The sequence below is a fragment of the Halyomorpha halys genome, unplaced genomic scaffold (genome assembly GCF_000696795.3).
Source record: "Halyomorpha halys isolate HHAL.00 unplaced genomic scaffold, Hhal_1.1 Scaffold485.1, whole genome shotgun sequence".
NCBI classification, from domain to species: Eukaryota; Metazoa; Arthropoda; class Insecta; order Hemiptera; family Pentatomidae; genus Halyomorpha; species Halyomorpha halys.
This window is the reverse complement of record NW_027114369.1, coordinates 54,232-75,839: the sequence shown is the minus strand read 5'-3', so window position 1 is coordinate 75,839 and position 21,608 is coordinate 54,232. Positions and strand designations below refer to the sequence as shown.

The 21,608-nt window shown below is 29.3% G+C and overlaps 1 protein-coding gene across 4 annotated transcripts in view; it reads left to right on the top strand.

The window, feature by feature from the left end:
• The window catches only part of LOC106683465 (mucin-2), an 88,526-nt gene that overhangs the window by 40,807 nt on the left and 26,111 nt on the right, over window positions 1-21,608 (top strand). Inside the window, exon 1 of one of the 4 annotated variants that reach the window (XM_014424962.3) lies at window positions 13,656-13,709. The exons of 2 other annotated variants lie outside the window; for them this stretch is intronic. The gene's annotated coding sequence lies outside the window, so the exon portion shown is untranslated. Of the gene's footprint in view, window positions 1-13,655; window positions 13,710-21,608 lie in introns of those variants that run through there. One more of the 4 variants, XM_014424965.1, reaches the window with a different exon arrangement.

The following is a 21,608-nucleotide window of genomic DNA, read 5'->3' as shown; positions in this document are numbered from 1 at the left end:
TAACAAGTTTTTAAAAATTGCATAATTTTTTTTATAAATCAGTTCATGCACTGAGTAAAGGGATTAAAGAAACAATACCAGATAAATGTCGTTCCTTATGTTTTTGCAGCTAAATGATAGATTATGACAGTTATCAATGTTATAAGAAAATATTTTCCCAGAATAAAGTTTAAAATTTACTGAAAAAAAAAATTGAAAAAATGTCTCCTCAAACGTGTCAATTGTCTGTGGTAAAGATATATTAAATAAAGTATTATATATATAAGTATTATATATATAAGTAAAGTATATTAATAGCTCAAAATAAATTGAATTTAATTAATTATGATTTTATTACTGTTGTCGTCCTTGCTATTTCTTTGACCCCTGGTTCTTTTATGCCAGTATTCTACCGCGTTGTGACCACGCTTTGGGAAAAAGGAATCTCACTTTTTTTATTTATTATAAAAAAACTTCATCAATTTTAGTTGTTTAGTACACTGATAGACAACAGTGTAACACAAAATCTCCCTAAACATTATACTGGTATAGCGAGCGTGTATTATTTATTATTATTTCTTTTATGTACTTATGTAGCTAAATGAAAAATATTGAAGAGGTACAGAAATGCTAAATGAAAAAAAAACCTGTCCTAAACAATTAGACAATTAAATAACAAAAATTTAGGGATCCGTAAAAACGTTGTAGAAATAGGTTGTAATAGCTCAAACTAAATATTAATTAATTCTTTATAAAAACAAATATAAAAAATGCAAGACAAATATTATGAAATTCGAAATTTCCAAATGATATGTCTTATTTATAACACTGAAATGTCTTATAGAATTCGTGAGAAATTTGGAAAAAACAATAAATTGTAAAATAAAAATATATTACAAATTTTGAATAAAAAGAGATGATTTAAGAGTGTACACCTTTTTTCTGTACCTGTTTTTTTTCTTTTAAAAGAATTTATTGTAATACAAAAATTAGATTGTAGAAAAAAATGTTATAGAAAATAAAATCTTTCTCATGCTTAATAGGACTAGATATATATTTTGTATCCTTTTTATACAGACGCCTATATAACGAAAGGTCCCAGCCATTTCTATGAAAATTATGAAACATCGGATTGGAGTTTTCGAATCTGATTGATTTCTTATATTTAATCTAAGGAGTTTGAAGCATGTAACTAAAAATTTAGAGAAATGGGATGAGTTTGGGATAGATTCCTTTGGAGAAAGGAAGTCTAGAAGTTCATTTCACCTTCGAATTTGGAAGATAGATCAAACTAATTACGTTTTTGACGCAATACTAATTATAATTTGAGAATAATTAATATGAAATAATTATAGTATATACTATACTAATATTAATTAATTATAATTTTAGGTAATTATAATGTTATTATCTTCACTTCTAAATTACTTTATATCTTTTTGCTTTAAATTGTAACGTGTTTGTTATCCGCCGATTCCCCCACTTTTCTATCCTGTTTGTGCTTCACATCCACCTTTAGCTTATTTTTGTGCTTAACTCTATTCTGTAAGATTCACTATTTTCCTTAATATTCACTATATTTATTCTTATTTTTTCTTTCATTTTTTATATAATTTTTTTCCGTTTTCACTAATTGTCTAATTCATTTTTGTGATTCTTCTTTGTTTATACTTTTCACTACACAAATTTTAAAATATTTTTTAGTCACACCTTAGTTTACTTCCATTTCATGTAATATATTCTCTTATTTTGTTATATTACTTTAGTTGTTTTTTAGCTCTGATAAAGCCCTGAAAAGTGAGGCGAAACGTTGGCGTATAATAAAAAGTTTATTTACTATTTGAGTTCATTAGGCCGCATCCGGACCAACTAACTTCTTTTTATAAATTATAATTTGAGTTCATAGATAATTTAGAGACCCTATACATAACTAATAAAACATTTTGTGTTTATAGTTCGCTTACGGAAAATATTTTATGTTTAATCAAATTATTTCCTTAAATTGGATATTCCTCTTAACGTTTAAAGATACGTTAATTACTATTATTCGGTTATATTAATGTCAATATTAAAAAAGAAATAATTAAAATCAGTCAAAATTGTAGCATTTCTCTGTTTGATCCAGACTAACTGGTTAGTAGGTTTTTATATTCGCCTTCTTCCCAACTTTTTTTACTCCATCCATTTCTATTTTCTCTGCTTTAGGTTTCTACTCGAATATTTTATCGAAGAGACAGCGTATATATACCCCTTCTTTCTAAGACGCCTTTTAATATAAATGTAGTTCACTTTCACGTACTCTAAATTTTTCTTAGACCATTGCTTCCTTATATCCTGCTTGAATATACTGCATTCGACCTCATTAGAAACAACGAACATCTTATCATTCTTCCACGGACTTAGCTGCAACACTTTACAGCTCATTTAAGGCCGTTAACAAGAAGTGAGAACAGATATGTGTTGTAGTTGAGCAAGCATGAGTGGCCATCATTTCATTTTCCATTCATATTCATATAGGGGTGCCTCATCGTGGCCTTAATGGAATGAGGAGTTCCATCAATTAACGTATGGTAATTAACTAACTAACGGTGTCCTGTATAATTTGAAACTAATTTAAAGGAGATTCTTCACTAAAATTCAATCTATAAAATATATATAGATTACCCAAAAAAACTAGGTATCGTTTACGTAAAACCACAAAATATTATATAAACATTTAGCTTTACTAACATTAGTGTTTTAGTGTGTAGAAAACTCATAAAATATCAAAAGGAAGATGGTCCAGGTGCGGTCAAAGACTCAAATAGTGATTAAACTATTAACGTAATTTTTATTACAAAAATTTTATAATTGATTATAAATTTTGTAATTTTTATAATTGATTTTATTAACGTCTCGTCCCACGTTGCAGGGCTTCATCGGGGCTAAAAAAGATACAAACACTTAAATGATGCAAACATAAGCGAACAAAGTAAATGAAAAATTAAAAAGATATACAATGAAACTTAAAAATTAAATAAGAATAATAAAAGATTATCGATAATTAATGAAAACGAAAATAACAGATAAAAAGAACAAATATAAAATACAGTAAAAAAAAAAAAAGAGAGGAAAAAAGGGGGATAAACGAATAAAATGAAGAATGAAGGACAGAAAACGTAGGAGCGAAAGTGGACTGTTGACAGGATGTTATAGAAAAGTATTGGGAATTGACGGTTAAAGTACGTTACATTTGAAAATAATTTTAAAGTAAACAGTATAGAAAATTTAAAAATATTAAACATAGGCAAACATTAAATGATAATAAATATTGTAGGGAAAAGAAATCATAAATATGCACGGATAGAGTACAAAAAAAAAATTAAAATTAAAAGAATGGATACAATAAATATAATATGATGAAGAAAAGACAATATACAAGATAAATATGGGTACAGAGGTTAGTAAATTATATAATAGAAATATTAATAATAAAGTAATTAACGTAAGTATACTTAAGTTGGAAGTAAAATATGAATATAAATTAAAAAATAAGACATAGGAATAAAAAATAAAAAGAGTGGATAGTAAATATATAATATAAAGTAATAAAATTAAGTATGGGAGGGGGGTGAGAATTTAAAAAATAAAACAAAATAGAAGAATTGACAAGAAAGTAAGCTTCTGGAATGCAACAGGTAGAGAAAAGAAGAATTATGGAGATTTTATAAGGTTTAAGATGTGTAGGTATGTCAGAGAGATGCAGTCGACCTTATGATTGACGGAATTCTCTGTTAAATTTATATGAATGGATTCCGAGATGAGGCATTTACGTTGGCTCAGTATAAATAGTTTAATTACGATTTGAGTTTTTCTTTGACCACGCCCTGACCTTCCTTTTATTATTACAAACGGTCAATCAGCAATATTCCAGTATTTCTAATAAAATAATATGTTTAATTATTAACTTATTACTAACATTATCAAAACATTATTAATTATAATTTTCATACCTTAATTTTAGTATAACAGTCTCATAATGATTTATTAAAATTTGCTAATTTTATGCCCAAGTTAATTTAACACATTTTAAATTAATCTATAAAACACAAACAACAAGAGAAAACATATATCTTAGTTATTTATTTGTTAACATTTTCACTATTCTATGTTTTAATTTACCTCTTCGTCAATATGGCATTTATTAATAAGTTTTATCCTCACAATTTTTGTTTTCTATTATAAACTAATTAATCCATTTTTGTCTATTTTTTAAAAATTGAAAATCCTATAAAATATAGTTACAATATAATTATCCAAAATTCAATTACATTCATCATAAATTAATTTTACATCAGATCGCTGCATAACGTTGGTCTAAATTTCTCGTATCAGACTTAAAACTAACAGCATACTTAATTTTTTCTGATATATAATTTGGCTTCAAGTATTTTTATTTTAAAAGTACTATTTTTATATTTCTCTATGCAAAATCATCGTGTTACTAAATCCAAACTATGTTTATTTTTACTTGGATCCTTTTCCTTATTTGCTTTTTGTTATTATTGTGCTGATACGTATTATTGTGCTGAAAGTTCTTCCACCCAATAATTCCTTGGTTTCGCCTATATATATAGCTAGACAATTGAAACACGAAAAATTTGGTATCGCTTACATAAAACCAGAAAATATTATATGAACATTTAGCTTTACTAACATAATTTTTCTTTTCTTTTTTTTTTTTTTTTCTCTACAACTACTATTACAGAAGTTTTATAATGCTTTCTATTCTTCTTCACTTATTCGAGTTTTTTAATTAGTTAATTCCCATAATTTTTTATTCTATTATTTTCTAACCTTTGCATTATGGAAAAAACTAATCAAAGTAAAAGTATCTGAGTTTATCAGTTACAGTTTCAGTAATAAAATTCACATGGTCTGATAAGCAGAACTGATTGAGATAAACTTCCTATTAAATGAAAGTTGTCATTTAATAATCACTTTAATGATAGTATTTAATTTTCTTTTCTTATCCAAGTCGTACTATCTTCCTACTACCTTCTTAGATATTTAGTATGGACAGTGACCTCTCAGGGACTGAAGTAAATTACTAACAGCTTCTTAACTCGTAAGTGGGGTAGCTGAGTGTGTAAGGCATTGAGTAACTCCCGGGTTCGAATGCGACTGTTGCAGATGATTAATTATTCGGTTGGAGCCCTCCTAGGTCTCACCCATCTATTTTAGAGTGAGTACCCTAAATTGGAGAAAAAAACCTGGCGGTTGAGTGAGTTTATGGACAAATCACCTTCTTGCATAACAGTTGTTCAAGAAACAGCCATCATTTATTATATTATCGAATCCCATCCCCCTGACCATAAATACTCAATTTTTCAAACTCAAATTTTATCATAAAAATTCTAATCATAATTCTCTTTCCACAGTTGCATTTTCATTATATTAATTTGTAATTTATTCCTTCTTTTAATCAGTAAGGTTTCCTTTCCGCATTTAAATACCGCACAATCTCCTTTGTTATTTTTTTTTCTTTCTAAAAATCATGATCATAACAATTTTTCTTTAATTTCAAGTTTTTATTTGTAGAAATAAACCCATTTTTTAAAAAAAATATAAATATAATTTTGTCAGGAAAGATTTATTTACTAGCTAATTCCTATGCCGAATTGTTCGAAGGGTTTTTTCCAAAAAAGTAGCTCCCAGTTTTTCATGGTTTCCTTTAAAAAATGGTAGAATATAAAAAATCTAATTTTTGTGAAAAAATTGATCAGTCAAAAATATAACTCCACGAAGAATAAGTTCGATAATGTTACAAATGACATTTTCCAGCTACTTCCAGAATAGAATATCTTGCAAAAAAAAAAAAAAACACCGTTAATGTTTTTTATTTATTTAAAACTAAAAGTTAAATATAGTGTTTATATTGGCTTATAATAAAATTAACAACAATAATTTTTAAAACTAACGAGGCAATCAGTTCCATCTAGCACACAAATTTGGATAGATTGGAGTGATGCAACGACAAAACGAAAGAATTAATTTTTTATTACATGCAATATAAAGGAGCCAATGGGTCATTTGTCCAGATCACTACTTTTTGAGAGTGAGAAAATTTGAGGTACGGAAAAATTAACTATTGCAGAGTAACCAATTGCATTGAGAATTTCAACTGGAATCAATGGAGGATCTCATCAAAAAACGATTCATGAAGTTCCACTCCCAGTTACCGACAGTTAAAGGAGCAGTGACCTACAACTTGGGAAACCCAACCTCAACCCGAAGACTGAAGCCCAGGCTGCTGCAGGACATCCTGTTATAAATTCTATATTTATCAATTATATTATTGACATAACTTCTATTTTATTTTATTTTTTCTCTTAGTATTTTTTTCAAATTAACTTGTTTTTTTTTCTTTATTGTTTTCCCTCATTAGAGGGCAATCTTTTATTTTTTTTAGGTCTACGAATGTCATATTTTGTTGTTATTAACTTTAATTTTCTCTCTTATTTAAGCACTATTATTTTTATTTTTTATCTTATTTTTTTTAATTTATAACGTCATGCTTTCGTACCAGACTATTGGATATTTTATGAAATCATATTTATCATCCTTCAGAAATGTCAGTCCTAGGATGAATAAAATGTATTTTCACTAAAGTTTTGAAAATAATGCTATTACGTTCAAATTATATAATCTAAGAAATATATTTAAGTACTTTTTTACAAACTCCATCCAGCACGGGGTTAAATATCTAATGTTTGTTTAGTGCCAGAGAACTCTCTCCGAGATTATTGCATTAAATGAAATAGAATCTACCCCCTAGGGTGGAATACAATGGTATAGAACACTCAAGGCTTTCCCGGCTTGGTTTTCATTGCTTGTCTTCCTGTATTCGTAACTCTCTCTACAATTGCTTTGTAAAGAGAGAAAATCGGGAATCCATGCTTAACTAATTCCTGAATTACCCTTCTTCCGTCCATTCTTCGGCCCCCCACTCCGGTAACAATGCATAGGGGCTATTTACAAACAAGAATCCCACACACGATTCCTACATTTTGATGATTATTTATATGTGTTTCTAAGTTTTTAAAATATGTGGGGTTTGACAATATTAGGGGGTTACACCCCCCAGGAATACGATATGAGAAAAAAAAACAGGAAGTTTGAGTTTCCAAAAAAAAACTTTTTATTTTATATCCCTGACTCTGTTGAAGGGAGAAGAATGAGTTCACTACCAATATGTAAGAATAGGCAAGGAGAAAAACTAAAACAAATAATTCATCAAAATATTTAAATATTAAGCTTGGAGGATTTCTTGAGATTTTTTTTTTCCTAAATTAAAATTCAAGCTCAGATTTGAATTCCTAACCCCCAAAACGCATTATTCCTAAAAGGCGCCCCTCTTCTACATCTGTCCCTCCCCCCTAAATTGGCAATATCTCATTTTCTCTGCCTTGTGAGATTTATACCTTTGCACTTTCATCACTAGTCGGTAGGTTTCGAATGTATAGTCGGTTTGTTGTAATTTTAAAAAAATAATAATAATAATAAATATTAACTTTTCACCGATTCTTGGCCCGTTCGGCAATGTCCCCCCGATATTTGGTTTCAATCGACCAATGCACAGTGAGGTATTTGACGGGAAAAGCTCGTCAAAAGTCAATTTTTTTCTTAAATTCCAGTCATGTATGATATTTTAATTGAGTAGCCAGATCTCTGAAGTATTTAATGCAGCCAGTTGTTTGTAGTTAACCCTTGTTCCTACCGCCTTAGAATTTTCAGATATTTATTTTTCTTATTGCTGATCATCAAGGTATGTACAGTTTATGATCATTTTTAAATATATTAGCTTGCTAAACTTGTGTTAAAGATACTGTAATAATACTACACTCTACTTCTATGAAAAAAGATTTATTTGTTTTGCATATACATTAATTAAATATTATTATTATTAAAAAAGCAATAGCCACAGAAAATCGCAGTTAGTTCTTTCATAATTATTTTTCGAAAATTATTGTCAAACAACAAAAATCAGTTTTCATTTCAACAAGAAATAAGATATTTTAAAATAAAATATTAAGATTTGGCTTAATAAAGATCCCACTTGTCGATCATCGAAACCGCTTGATGATCGTATGTTTAATACAGTAAACATACTGTTTTTTTTAATATAGTATTAGTCTAAGATGTTTCATTTGTGAACCCACATATAAAGTTATTAATTACCTTTCAATATCAAAAGATATAAAGTTAAAGACTCTTATATTTGGCTTATGGACATCATATTTCTAAATCAAATTTTTATAATTTTTACACTAAGAAGAAATCAGATAATAATGAGACAGGTAAAATCGGATAAAGGAGAAGGACAAAAATATTAAAAATATATTTTAAAAAGAATTAGGCTTAATAGTTCATGTCCCAAAAGGAGGCTGTAGGAATAACAATGACAAAAAAACAAGTAGGACATTTTTTGAAGGCGTAGGCCAGGCAATAGAAATACTTTGGGTCGATCCAACTAAATTTCGACGAAAAGGATATTAATATTCACTAAATTACGAAATTTAGTCGTAAGAATTAATATAGTATTTTTGTTAATGCATAATATATCTATTATCTCATTTTAGTCTCAAAATATTTCTTTATAAGTCCGTCGTTTAGGCTAATTCGGCCATTCTCAAGAACAAATTTAATACAATTTTATACACAGTGTGGGGAAGGTTACAAATATTGTGATAAATTATAAAAGTGAAAAATAACTGTTAAAGTTTTAATTTTTAATTTAATATGAATACTTGACAAAATAGAATAATTGTGGACCGAAATTAATGACCTGGGCAGAATAGCCTCCATAAAATTCTTTAAAATTGATGTGGCTCTAAAATTGTATTAAGATCGTCTTTGAGGTTGGCCGAATTGGCCGAAACGTCGGACTTATAAAGAAATATAAATTGTTTTGAGACTAAAATAGGATAATTTTTTTTTTTTTAAACAATAATTACTAGTCTTAAGAAAGTGTAAAGATTATATATAATATATAATAAAAATAGTACACCAATTTACTATTTGAGTGTAATTTGACCGCACCCGGACCAAATTCCATTTATTGATACAGACGGTCAATCAGCAATTCTCCAGTATATATGATATATCTAATTTTGATCGCGTCGCATTAGTTTTTATCACACTATTTCTAATATTTTATAAATCTAAGTAAACATTTCCTTTCATAAATTTAAATGTTCGATACTTGATACAATATACTCATACGGTGATGACATATACCTTTTTAGGTAGCATTATAAATAACATTTTAAATTTGAGTTACAAATTTTTAATGTTCTATTATTTTAAGCATGGAAGTTCTTAAAAGTACGTTAAATAAGATTATATCTATCATAGATACTATTAAAATTAATTTAAGACATAAAAAGGAGTCATGAAGACAAAACTAAAGTTCTTGTTTTAAGGAAGGAGAATCCCATACATCCACCACAGAACTGTGGTTTATCTTAGGAAATAAACCTTTCGGACAGAAGCTTTGTTTCCAAAATTAATGAAATCCATAATAAACATAAAGAAAGAGGAACTAGAATAATGGCTACCAATAGGGCATACGTTCCTCTTGCGAGCCTTATGAAAAGTAGACAATTGAACCTTGCTAGTTAAGACTATACAAGACCTGTTGCTATATATGCGTGTGGGCCATGGTTCCTTGGACTAAAGCATCTTCAGAACGCATAGATCGTTTTAAAAGAAAAACTCTTAAACGGATAGTAGGTCCTAAACGGGAGGTAGGAGCTCTCCACATTAGAACAAACAAGGTCTTCTTAACGTATAGTGATCTAGCTATATCCCATTTCGCACGAGTTCTGTGTATGAAATAGTTAGGACATGTCCTGAGAATAGATGAAGGCGAGGACAGGCTCTATAATGAGAAGCCGGATAGAATTAGGTCTAGTGGAAGAGCAAAGATAAAATTAAATTATAATGTACAGATATGCGTCTTTTCATTCCAAACTCCTTAACCATCCTAACCCATTAATTCTTAATCTTTCATCCTTAGCAATCCCTGATAATCTTCCGAGGCGTCTGAAAAGAAGATGGCCACGGAAACTTCTAATTTAAATTAATGTTTGAAGTACCACTAATGGGTGGTTCCTTCCCAAGATTTTCAAGTGTATATGAAACATACTACATATTTACCTATTGTATTATTTTGTACAGTTGTAAATTACATTAAATAAATAATTAAAAAAAAAAAATTATAATGTAAAAGAAGATCTAAGGAAGAGGGGAATACCCATCCATTGAGCCGGACTGCTATATGCATCAGTTACGCCACTTATAAATAGTTTTGACCAGCTTTTCTGTTCAAATACCCCACTGTGCGATGATTGAATATTTTATGAGATGACAGACAACAGAATTGACTTTGACAGAAGTTTAGGTAAACTATTGACTTGATTTGGAACGAGAGATAAAACTATTTACCTAACATTAAAAAAATTAATTAAAGCATTTTCAAGAGGGATTTCACGGTCAATAAACAAACGTGAGCTTTATCTTCAATCTAGTTGAGTTGGTTTATTTACTTTCTCATATCCAATTTTCTCAACGTCATTATCAGAATGCTACAGGGTTTTTCACATTGAAAAATTCTCTAAATAGATACTGTTAACCGAATTTTATAGGTCATTTTAAAAAACATTCAGTAAGAATGTATATATATATATATATATAAATAGAAATCGCAGCAATAGAAATTCCTCAGCGAATGCTGCTCGTGGACGTGTGGGTTTTGTTGACACTGTTATGATAAGGTGAAATTAGGAGAACGTGGATACCTAACAAGTGTAACGTTACTACTCAGAGACCTCTCTCTAGATAGAATGTTTTATTTTCGGTATATACCGAATGAGAAACCAATGAATGTTTCTTTGGAATTTGTTAAGGACAGATCAGAATCCGCATTGTCAGAAGAAATCGAAAGACCACATCCGATTAGTGCAGTTGTATCAGATTTATGAAAAAGATACATGAATATTGATCGGAGGAAGATAGGTGGTGGTCAATAAAAATTTCAAAATAGTAATAAAAAAATTATTTATTGTTAACCAACGTTTCCTCATCACCTGGTCTGCATAACCCTAGCCCTCAGAATACTACCTCTCAATATTCTTCTAGTTTGCCAACGCCACCATCTTCCTCACCACATTCTACTCCAGCCCTGACGAAGCTCTTTAAAGTGCAAACGTTGGTTAACAATTAATAGTTTGTTACTATTTTGAAACCTTTATTGACCGCCACCCGGACTATCTTCCTCTAATCTACAACTATCTTCTTCCGATACATGAATATATTCAGAATGGGATGCTAACATCGAACTGTTAAGCATAAATATCCCTTTGTTGATCCAAAGGCATTAGCAAATACGCAAAATATGATGGGGATCAGCTATGAAAATAAAAGAAGAGAAATAGATCGGAATTTCCTAGCATCTTATTTAGCAGAATTCATATGGCATACTCAGCTTCAAGAAAAAGATACGTTTTACGAAATATTAGTTAATATAAAAAATTTTTGGTCAGAAACAAATAAATATTATTTTTGTTTACAAAAAACAAATGTGTTTTTATTTTAAATAATTTAACGTATAAGAAGTGACAATACTAAAATTAACAAGTACCGTTTCATTTATTTAGTTCTAAGTATTTTAATGTTTAATGTTGCATTTAAAATTTAAATAAAAGGGTTACTGATATGTTAGGGACGTGACGGCCGTGCGGGTTGGGGCGCAGGTCCCAGTGCGCTCGGTTCGGAACGTTGTGGGGTCGATTCCCACCTGGGGCAGTTAAACATTTTTCGGCGGTCCCAAAGTATGAATCTTGACACTCCCACCTTGTGTTAGTACGCGGCGGCAACAAGCCGCCAGGGGTTGGCAAAAAGGACCTACAGACCCACTTGCCGGTCTTGTTCCCCCCCACCAAATACCAATACCAGTACTGATAGGTTCTTTCGGGTAACTGAAGAAAGTTAGACCAATATATCGAAAGGCAAAGGGTCCGGTTTAAATTTAGTCCTCGGCTTTGGTTAAATAATTATTATAACTATGAAATCAAAACCATACAGTTCTCCGTAGCACTAGACTTTAAGATGATTACAATCGACGTGGTTAGTTCTTTTTCAAAAGATTGGGGTTGTGAGCCTTTGGCGTTTAAGGAAGAACTACAGGTTCCTCAATGGTTTCTTCGATTGAACTATAGGTGGAATGCAGTAGTTGCCGGTCGGAGCAGCTGTGAACCGTTAGGTCAAAGTTTTCTGCATTAAGTCCCACATGAAATCATTAACAAACTGAATCCCTTACAGAAAAACTAAAAGATATTTTTACTAATTTCACTCCTGGGAATAAGATAATTAAGACTGCACAATTCTCAAACTTATTTCGTCGCGGCACCCTTTTCGTTCTGATAAGAAAATTCGTAGCGCCCTTTTTGGGCTGAAAAAAAATCTGCACAATCATTCTTTCTGGAGTTGAATATGTAGGAAAAAAAGAAACAACAGTGCAAATTAGATGCTGGAATACTAGCTAAAACATAGATATAAAAGGCACTTTATGCATAGTATAATTCTTTTACCTGGTAATCGTTAACAATAGATACTCACGCGAAAAAATAAAAAGTACCACTACTATTCATGAAGGGTCTTGGATTCAGTGCTAATAATATTTAGTATTTATTCATAAATAATATTTATGAGCTATTTTAAATAATTAAGTATTTATTGCAAAACCTAAATGACCAACGAGTGGTCAACGTAGCAGAATCAAAGAATTTATGGTTTTTATATACTATTAATTTTATTAATGTAATTTACCTCTAAATTGCAAAATTGTAGTAAAAATCTAATATTATTGTTACCTTAACAATCTAGTGAGACAGAACTCATTGTAAATAAATCAATTGAGATTTTTAATGTCAAAATTGTATGTTTGTTAGAAAAAAAAATTTTAATTATGATATTTTAAGTAAGCACTGTTTTTAGAATAACGGTTATACAAGAAGGTGAATTTTTTCTAGATCACATTCAACCACCAGATTTTTCCTCAAGTAAGGGTGGGTACCCTCATAAACTGGGTAGTTTATGAGGCTGGTTGGACACCAGGAGTGCTCCTGAACCCGCGGGGTTGACTCACAGCAACAGTGTAACAGAAAATAATTATCTGCCACCACCGGATTCGAATCAGGGTCCTTGAAGTTACTACCGTAGTGCCTTAATACAGTGCCACCGCACTCCCAGAGAGGTCCTTTAAAAAACATTAATTTACTAAACACCTCTCAAGTAAATTAATTTTTTATTTTTGGGAAACTTTTTTATTTAATTATTTATTTGGTTTAATTCTGGGTACGATATGTGTTGAAATATATTTTTTGTGAGATGAGAAGAAATCGTCAGAGCCAACCTTTCTCTAGAGAATATTTTTTTGTATTTGTTCTTTCTTTCTTCATAGTTGATATTTTTAATCCAATGTCTTTAAACTGAAATAGTTCTTTTTAGTTATATCAAAATTGTTTTCACCAGAATTTTATCCTCCTTCCCTGTTTGTTTTAGTTCTTAAGAACAGTTTTCCCTTGCTGACCACTGTCTTAGTAGGAGCTTGACTTGGGACCGCATTTATCGACGCCTTTTGATCTACCAAAAGACGTTGAAGGTTAATTGAGAGCAGGTAAATTAAGGTTTGTGTTTTATATTTCTTGATCCAACCAGATTTTATGTTTCCATCAATAGTTGGTGAAGTTATAATTGCACTGAATCCAAATTTATCTTTAAAATACAATTTTAAAAAAATACGAATGGAATGTTTGAAGTAATCTAGTGAGTAATTCTCTGGCATTTTGGGAAGTCCTGCTGATTAAATTTATTTCATACATATTCATTCCTGATTTCTTATTATTTTCTGGTCGCTTCGAATTATTATCCTTCCCACTGTTCTTTGTGGATATGATGCGTGGCCTCTTACGGGGGATAAACGGCGCCTTAAGGTTTTCGAAGATAAAATATTCGGACCAAAATAGGATGAATTAACGAGAGAATTTAGAAGGTTATACAACACTGAATTAAGGGAATTGTACCCGGTAAATATAATTTAGGTTACATCATTGCGACGTGTAAGATGGCCGTCTAAGGTTGTAGGGCTTAGTAACGAGTGGATTCCTAAAATGTTAATAAACACTGAACTGACGGGTAAACATCCGAGAGGTAGACCATAACGTAGATGGGAGGATTGCGTTAAAATTGATTTAGTATAATCGGGTTTGAAGGGGCATCACTGGAAGGATGTGTGTTTTGAGCTGATTGAGCGATTGTTCGTACCGGCATCGAACCTCCGGGCCTTTATTATTATCATTATTTTGGTCGCTTCAACATAAATAATAATATATGTTATAAAATAACAAATATGTAATTGAACTTTATAAATATATAAAATACCTGACTAGAATGAACATGAAATTATCACAAATACCGAGATCGTTATATCTTTTTAAATTTGAATTTACTCATCAACATAAAAACTATTAAAAAGTCAACCAAAATGTTCATGAGTATAGTTAAAACATTATTAAAAAAATTTCCTATTTATGATAAAAATTTTAACATAAATTTAGTAGTTGTTTGCTCTTGTAATCATAACTGTATAGACGAATTTACAGGAATAATTGCCTCATTGTTTGTAAGATTTGAACTCGGTTAGTATTTATAAACCTTGGTTGCACTTTATAATTAAATTTTAGAACAATTTCATATTTTCACTAATGGGAAAGCTTATCCTGTCGATATATCATTTTTTTATTTAATTTAACTAGGACATCCTGGAGTCGTTGTACAAGTTCACACAGGTTATAGAGAGCCTGATTGCTACTACTATATAGACAATGTAGTAAACATTACAAATTACCATCAGCTTTTCCCTGACCCAGCTAAGTCCAGTTACCTATAAATACAGCCTGGGTGTGCCCAATACAACCCTCGGCCAAGTATCTAGCCAGGGTCAACAATCGTATAGATTTTTTTTTGAGTAATTTTAAACATTTCTGTATATAATAACAATTTTTAATTACTAAATTAGTAATTATAACTTGATTTCAAGTGTGAATATGATTCTGTTCTATCAACTAATTATGATTACCCTTTCTGAAATTGAATTTGAGAAATATTGAGTTTTGATCCTTCAGTATCTGCTAGATAAATCATCAGATCAGTGTTCACCTTTTCAATCATTTGAACTATTTTCTTAAGAAATGAAACCGATGAACTTCCACTCTGAATCTGAGTATTAGTGCATTAGTTAATTGTTGAGTGATTTTGTGTCGAAGAATATTGGATTGAGATTATATCCTATATCATATATCATCGTTGACTGGTTAGTTTTTTATAAATACTTAAAGAATTAAAGCTTTGATTTTTTAAATCTTAACAATTATTTTTATCTCTTTTTTAGTTTTTACTCTTTTATATTAATCAATTGATAAAATTAGGTTTTATTTATTTTTTTTTTTTGTGGAATTCAAATCTGTATTTATGTGGTAATTTTTTTCTATTCTGATAATACCTGATAATTGGCGAAATGTTGACTGACTAGTTATTTACTAATATTTTTGAGAATTAAAGCTTTGGGTTTTTAATTTTCTAATTAAATCTTAACAATTATTTTAGTATCTTTCTTAGTTATTACTCTTTTACATTAATTAATTAATACAATTAGTTAGCCCATTCACTTTTATTGATGTATCTCAAAAAAGTTAAGATAGCGTGAACGAATTTTACTTCCCTATTTTTTTTTTACGTTTAATTCAAAACTGTATTTATGTGATCATTTTTTTTCTATTCTGATAATACCTGATAATTGGCGAAATGTTGACTGATTAGTTATTTACCGATTTTTAGAGAATTAAAGCTTTGGTTTTTTAATCTTCCAATTAAATCTTAATAATTATTTTTGTCTCTTTTTGATTTTTTACTCTTGTTTATTAATTAATTGATATAATTAGGTAGTCCATTCATATTAATTTGTGTTATCCCCAAAAATTTAAAATTGCGTAAAATAATGTTACTTTTCTTTTCTTTATGTTGAATTCAAAACTGTATTTATGTAGTAATTTTTTTCTTTCCCGATAATTGCATCTCCATTGGAGAAATACTGACTAGTTAATTATTTTACGATATTTTAGAGAATTAAAGCTTTTGGTTTTTAATCTTCTAATTAAATTTTAACAATTATTGTTGTCTCTTTTTGAGTTTTTACTCTTGTTTATTAATTAATTATTACAATTAGATAGGCCATTCACTTTTATTGATGTTACCCCAAAAAAGTTAAGTTACTTTGGAATAATTTTGTTCTCCTTTTTTATGTTGAGTTCATAACCGTGTCCAATCTTCCTTCATACTGCAGTTCCGTTCTCTTCCAGAACATCTTTTAAATTTTTTGTCCCAACATGTTTTAATTAAGGGAATAAGTCTTCATGAAAGATGTTTTACTCATGTTGTAACCGGAACTTAAAACAGGTTTAAATAATTTTAAAAAAAAATATCATAAATATGCTTTAGTGGATATAAAGTATAAATTAAAAAATATATAACAATTAACAATTTATCGTAAACATTTACTTAATTCTTAAATTATCTGATGTGTTAACCCTAATTCTAATACTTCCTGTTCATTTCAAGCTTGTTCTTTAATCTTTGATAAATTTTCAATCCGGCACATTTCTCTCCTTTACTTCATTATTACTTCTATATGCAAAATTACATTTATTTGTATTGTTACTTTTGTTATTTTACACTTTTCTTATTACTTCTATATTTTTACTTCTTTCATATCCATATCTCTTGTCTCACAATTTTATTCTTTATACTTCTAAAATTTAGTTTACTTTTTATTGATTTTATTACTTCTTTGTTATTTATCAGTTCCTAATTACTTCTGTATTTTCTTATTCATTTCTATATGTCTTGTTTTGTCATTGTGTCATTCTTTATACTCATATATTATTACTCATTCATTACTACTTAATTAATTCTTTACTCATTTCATCTGGATTATTACTTTTATTATTCGACAATTTTCTTATTATTTATTATTATATTTTCTGTCATCATTAGTACCATTTTTATCTTGTATCTTGTTCTTAGTAGCGCTATATTTTGTCTGTCATGAACATTGATTGAAGGTCTAACATTTTTACCCCCTTTTTTTTTTCCAAATTGTATCTTTAGTAGACAAGTTATCTGAAGGTGTTTTCATGTTGCCTTTAGCTGCTGAAGAAATACAGTAGTGAAGTTAATCACAATAATTAGACATGTCTACCTTTTGAATATATGGTTAATATCTCTGTGATTTGGTACTTTTCGTTATAGATTCTGGTAGTAAATCAAGTTTTAAAACGAATTTATATCAGATACATTTTTAAAGCGACGCGTACAAAAGACGTAAAGTGCCAAAAACTGGACACCATCTTTTTACATTTTGCTTGCAAACGGGTGCGGAAAATCAAATAAACCTTAAGAAAATAAATCGTTTTAGAATCCAATTTTCCACAATAATCCGTCGTTATAATCTCAGTTGAATGGCCAAGGAGCCTAAAATGGATTTCTCCCTGATGAAGCATCAATCAATATTCATCCCAAAAATTATGACAGATTCTTTGGCAAAATTGAGTTCTAAAACGATTGTCTTTTTTGCACGGTTTTCACGTAAATAGTCAACACCGTTTGGGATTTTTCCTGATTTACGCCTGCAAGACGAGTCGGATCAAAACAGTACCTGGAAGTCGTTTCAAAACTTATTTACTATCATAATTTGTTAACAAAAATATTTCATTCTATCGGAAATTTCAGAACTAGGTACGCTAGAGAAGACCTGGAAAAGGTTAGAAAATGATGGAGTTAAAAAAAAAAAAATATTCCTGAAAAGTTTTAATAGTTTAAATCCAGGATTCTCACATCAACTTGACAAAAATTATCTGGAAGTTTAAGGAAGTCACAGTTATGTTTATTTTTCTTATTTGTCAGGTGTTAATTTGTGTGATCCCACATATAAATCTATTATCATATCTTAAGCCGATGAACTAGCAGTGGCACACTTTACATAACGATTTCGTTTTTACGCTTCTAATTGGCGAAGAGGTTGTCCTGGATACCAACCTGCCCTTGTCTGCTTGCTCTGTTAACTGCACCTCTTTCTCTGCCGGCATCTTAAAGGAAATCCCACGATTCGATGTTGTAATGGAAGATTTAAAAGTATTGACCTTAACAAAATTATTTAAATCTTGTATTGTAAAACAGCCACAACTAACACCTAAAGCAGAACTCCAACCATTGTTTTGACACTCACAAAAGGCTTTCAGAAATTTTGCTTGTCATAAAAGGATTTTTTCCCTGTTGTATTAAAGAAACACGTTAAATTAATTGCCAACCCGTCTTTCACTGTTTTCAGCTAGATTTTTTTTGGTAATGCATATTGTGAAAAAAAAATTTACAAAAAAAAAATCAAATAATTTTGTTTTATTTTAAACCCCAGTGCTACTACTGGCTGGTCTGAGGGCCCCATTACAATAATTATTTGTCTTACTTTCTATTCTCAACTAATTTACATTTTTTTAGCTTGTATATTATACATTGTATTATTAGTTTAAAAATACTCACTATAAGTCTTGCTTGAGCGAAAAAATTCAAAATATCATAATCCCTAGTGAAGTAATAATTGTACAGAACCTACTCAATTATTATCACCAGAAATTTCTTCATGATATTTTTAAATTAATGTTAGTTGTTAAAATTATTCTTTAGTAAGTATTATATAGATAAAAAAAAATCCTTTTAATCGTTTTCCTTTTACAGAATAAATGATAAAAAAGTGAAAGTTAGATTTTAAAGCAAGATTTTTTTCTATTCAGAAACACTGACTTAGAAATATCTACAAAACTGGTAGAAAATAACTCAAAATTAAATGATTGAATACTCTGATTTCAGAAGGAATATTGAATTAATACAAATATACGGATCATGGTATTTTTTCTTTATTTTTAATTAGTTTCCCTTGTTTATATGATTCTTCTCCTTTATTTCTCTTTAAATTATATTTAGCTTCTTTCTTTGAGTCATTATTTATTTCATAAATATTTTAGTATTATTTTTTCACAAGTCACGTTCATGAAGAAAAAAGATACTCTTTCAATGATGAGTTCTCATATTAAAATAAATTAATTAATTTTTTTTGTCAAAAAATATTATAATTAAAATTCAATAGTGTTCAATTCATAAATTTACTACTACAGTGGCTCCCTCATCACATTTGTCCCAATATTGCTGAAATTATCAGAAATATCCTAAAATACACTTATGATTAACCAAACTTTTATTAGTGTATTTTTTATGTTATTTTGTGATTCACCAAACAATATTGGGACAAACTAGATACTACAAAGGGGGACATAATATCCCCGAAGTGTGCAAATATATAAATCAAACACTAAAGTGTTTTTGTTATGACTAGTAGAAAAGAAAGAAAATAAATAATGGATAATTAAAATGTGAATTATAAAAGTATATGCGAAAATGTCTGGGAATAAAATTTAGTCAGTTATTATCTATCTCTATTTATTTAATTTTTTTAGACTGTTGGTATAAGATGTACTATTGGTAGAAATTACTGGTCATTTATTTTCGGATGTTTGAAAGACTTTCAATAATATTATAAGGGTAATTTCTCACTTTTTTTTATTTATTATTTTTCTCTAATTAACCAATAAATATAACATTTATATTAAGCTCTCGAAAAATATATTTTCTTGTGTTTTTAATGCATATTAAATTAGCAGAAAAATATTTGGACTATAGCACTTTACAAGAAATGGCTATACGGAAATAGATCATTGTAAAGACAGCTATGCTGAAGAATGTTTACACCCTGAGGTTCCCATAGGAGTGAAAGTACGCACTGTGTTCATTCAATTTTCTCTACTAGAATAAAAAAAGAAAGAAAAACGGAACAAAACAGAGAGGCTTATTTTCCTCCGTCACGTCTTTTACGCTGATAAAATAAGGAAACCTGATACAGGCTGTTAAACTTGGGCAAATTGCACATGAGCACTGTGTAGCTGAATGGGATTACATGACTTGTACTCAAAACGCTTAGGTACACAGTACAATACGCATACTAATAACATTTCAAGGTGAGTACAAGTAATCTGTACTCAAAAAAAATATAGATTAAAAGTATACGAATACTACGTGAGTATGAACTCATCCCTTATACTTGAGTAAATTTTACTATTTTGAATACAATATCTTTGTTTTCGATATTTTTTATTACAGGAAATATTATATTTTTTTTTTTTTTTACTTTTTGCTCATAATAACTTTTTAAGTAAATTGTAGATAAATAATTTAATTTCTATCTATTTTGTTGATAAAGTTTTAACAAATAGTGACTATGATAAATGAATTTTAATTTTGGTTTTAATGTGAATATTGACTAATTAGAAATTGTTGTTTTGACTTGGGCGGAATTGCCTGCATGAAGTTGAGTTTTTAAATTATTTAGTTCCAAAATTGGATTAATATTGTCCCTGAGGATGGCCGGATTGGCCGAAACGTCGGACTTATAATGTGTTGAGACTAAAATGGATAGAAATTAAATTATTTATTTTAACAAAACTAACCAGTCTCAAGAAAGTGTTTAAGATTATAAAATAAATTAAATTGTAGAGTTGATTAAGAAGTCACTCAAACCTTTCAAATATACTCAAACGTAATTACAAATTTAATCGATAATTTTAAAATTAGTTGTGCTCGAGGACAAAAGTAATCATAATTGCTGATAGTACAAGAGCCAGGAAGAGAAAAAGGCAATTATATCACCCCAATATTTGATTACTTAAATGAAACTATGTATAATTACTAGTCAAAACTGATGAGTCTGCCAAATATAGGTAGGAGGAATAAGAAATGGCGGCTGTTTCAAAATCTTAAAAAACATTAATTTTTCCTTCGATGCTCTATATCTTAAAAACTACTAACAAAACTAGAAAATCTAAAACATTATTTAAAGGAGAGTAAATTTGCTAAAATATGAGCTCTAATAGAGCTATTTACGTGCAATAATTCTGGAAATATAGCTTTTTAAAAAACATTTCTCATCGCTCCGAATGAAAAATTAATTATTTTTAACGTTATTAAAAAGCCGGAATTTTTCATTCCCCCTACGTATACTTGGCAGACTCATCAATTTTGACTAGTAATTATAAATAGTATTCATTAAAGTAATCAAAAATTGGGGTGAAATAAGTGACTTTTTTCTCTTCTTGGGCTCTTATACTATGATGTGTATACCTGATTATACTATGTGTATTCAATACTTAAATACTTTTTCCTCTAAATCGAAAATGTAATCAAGTAATGCCAAACTCTGGTGTTAACCTTGTCATTGATAAATTCAAGAACGCTTAGCATAAATTAAATCGCAATTCTGGAACATAAATTTTATCCGTTCCAGTCTTCAATGCGTGCGTCAAAACAGTATTCACAGTAAAAACAGTTGGTTTGTTTGGTTTTTTTTGGGGGGGGAGAACAAAAAA